The sequence below is a fragment of the Wolffia australiana genome, chromosome 4 (assembly GCF_029677425.1).
Source record: "Wolffia australiana isolate 7733 chromosome 4, ASM2967742v1".
Classification (NCBI taxonomy): Eukaryota; Viridiplantae; Streptophyta; class Magnoliopsida; order Alismatales; family Araceae; genus Wolffia; species Wolffia australiana.
Window position 1 is genome coordinate 1,907,679 of NC_135838.1, and position 2,981 is coordinate 1,910,659.

Sequence of the window (2,981 nt, forward strand, 5' to 3'; positions counted from 1 at the left end):
AGTTGTACAGTATTATTTTCTTTTATTTATCGTATCGTTACCATTCCATTGACCGTGGTATGTTTCCCTTCCATTGAAACATTGTCATGCCATCAAACCTGTTGCTTCAACTGTTTTATTCTTAATTTTGTTATTTGCCTAATACCTCTTTTTCCGTTTTGTCTGCTAGTCCTGGGACCCAATGCTCTTTACAAAATTCTTGGATTACTTTCTAAAACTTGGTCGAACATATTTATTCTCAGTACTGGCATTTCACGTCTTCTACGGTTACATTGGGTTGTACTTAAATGTTTAAATATAAAAAAGCCCCTCATTTGTATCATTATGGTTCTTGACGTGTTTTCTCATGTCAGATGCTTGATACTTGAATGAATAAGCGCCGTTTGTTTCCGTAGGTGATCCTCGAAAGAGTTGAACGCTTTATCCAGTCTGTTGCCATCTATGAGGATCAGATTTTCAGAAAGCGTACTCGCATACAACAGGTGCTTTGTTTTTCTTTTAAACCATGATTTTATACACAGTTTTTATTTTCTTTGATGAATGTTCTCAGGGATTATTTTCAAGGACAGACTTTTTTTTTATCTGCCTCAGGCCATTCAGAACAGGGAGAACCCCGAGGGGTCTTTGATTAAAGATATGAACAAGGTTAACTTTTTATATTCATTTTACTCTATTACATATGAATTTTGTATTGTCCAATGTAACCTTTGGTGAATCATGTACTTATTCATCAATGACTATTCCATTTGACGGTTTGACTATGTCCAGGGAAATAAACTAAATATGAACTATTAAGTGAAGGAATTAGGAAGGTTAGTTTGTGACCCAGAATGATTACGGTTGCTATTTTTTTTTCTTAAAAAAAAAATACAAAAGTTAGAGAATAACTCCAGGTGCCTAATCAGCAGCATAATGGAAAAAGACACGATCATCCCTAAGAGGGGATTAGAGGATTCGGGATTGTATCATTCTCCGATGGAAGATTCTGATTACTTTTCTTTTACTGGAATTTTTTTCCTGGGTCAAACTAGTACATATCCAATGTAAAGTACCTTTATCCTCTGCTGTTAAGTCTTGAGATTTTTAAGGGTTGTTGGATTTCATCTGTTAATATTGCCAGCAATTTATGAGGCATTTGAACCATACTTCGGGAATGGGACGGGCCTTGATGTGCTTCAAGCCACATCCCAACAACACACATGGTGGGAATTGATATCTCAGATCATGTCCCATCCTGTGTCTCGTTCCATGGCCTAGGACAGAAGACAGAATGGGCACCATTTGTTGGATGCCACCCGTCCTTGTGAGCATATTGTAATACTAAATTATCAAGTAATGGGTCAAATCTGCCCAACTATGAATTAGCAGAGAATACTTTGGTACATTTTATTATATATCGATTGGGCCACCCAGTACACATCACCGTATTCCGTCTACCTTCAAGGGATGCAGGACTGGACTCGACACATGCATCAAGGGATGTGCGTCCCGTGTCCTTTCAATATCCCAGTCCATTCCACATCCTTACTCTGGGATGCGTAGAACTCTAATTGGAATTGATGTGGTTGGTTCTGTATTTATTATAGATGCAACAAGGCTTTGCTTCTAAAAGGTGCAATAACGCTTTGTATTTATTTTTAGACATTTATGATCTATCGTCATTAACATGAGGTTTGCCAATAAAAGGTGGATTTGTAGAGCTTGGGATAATGGCTTAAGGAATCCTGTGTAGCCGTTGGTATCTGTCATGCAGGTTGTTGCATTTAGGGCATGATGACTCCTCTTCATGCAATCAATGTAGCGAACTTAATTTTTACGTTTTTCTTCTTTGTGCGTTAGTTTTGCGACAAATTTCCCTAAAGGAGTTGAATGGATCAAAAATTTCACGATCAGTTCTGAATTAGAGACATTAAAAAAGATCAGCTTACGTCGGCTATAATCCCTAGCCATCCAAGCTAACGACGTGGGTTTGATTTGGGCTACCCACATTATTTATAATTTTTCTGGATCCAGCATTGGTTCATATATACATATTAGAGTTTTTCAAAAAAAAATACATATTAGATTTTTTCCTCTTTTTCGTCTGTTGAATATGGGTTTTGAACAACCACATTGGTGATGCAAAAACTGCCGAATTGGGTCTCATTTTCAGTTGAATAAATAATTGTAAGTTCCCGTTAGAAATTAGAGTGTCATGGTTAATTACCAAATCTGTATAGAATTAACTACAGCTATATTTCGCAGGTGAGATTAGGGGAACCCGGCTACAAGGAAAAGTATTATGCTGAGAAGTTTGAGGGAAAAGATGAGGAGATTAAGGATATCCGTCAAGATGTGGTAAGTCTGTAACCTTATCCAGTAACAGCTATTTTTTTTCTGGTAAATTGGTTAATTTGACTACTTTGCTTTTAGTGGTTTTTTGAAACATGGTTTAGCTTCCTTCTACTGAAACTAAAACCAGTTTCGTCCAGTTAAACCCCAGACTGGTGTTCAGCTTGTTATACTTCTTTTTTACTTGTCCTTTAGATATGAGAAGACCAACAATTTTAAATTCAGATATGATATTGCTTCAAATTATTTGAGTTCAAAGGTTTCGGATAATGCTTCATATTTAATCTTAGGCATGAAAGCGATGATGATATGATCCTGGTTTGCTATTAAATGAGAAGGATACAATCCCATATTGGGACTGATCAAGAGGGAAGAGAGAGATAGAGAGATAGAGGGGACATCGGCAGAAAAAGCGTCGCCAGGAAGATGAGGAGAGTGCTGCTTTCAGTCGTGCAGGGAGATTTTTGGCGAAGGCCAGAGGGAGAGAACATGGCAATTGGGGGAGACAAGGGAAATGACCCAATTCTTCTATTTATATTTCGCTCCACTATCCTAGAGAATTATATCTATATTAAAATAAAATAAGAGAAAAGGAAATTAGAGAAATATCTCTAGTGGGTAAAATGAAAAAAAATGTTGCCAGTAGGGCT

The 2,981-nt window shown here is 37.1% G+C and overlaps 1 long non-coding RNA gene across 1 annotated transcript; it reads left to right on the forward strand.

The window, feature by feature from the left end:
* Positions 1–405: 405 nt before the first annotated feature.
* LOC144702679 (uncharacterized) lies at positions 406–2,327 on the forward strand. The gene is made up of 3 exons (XR_013581333.1): positions 406–482; positions 592–645; positions 2,245–2,327. It is a non-coding gene; the product is annotated as an uncharacterized LOC144702679 (long non-coding RNA).
* The last annotated feature ends 654 nt before the right edge of the window (positions 2,328–2,981 follow it).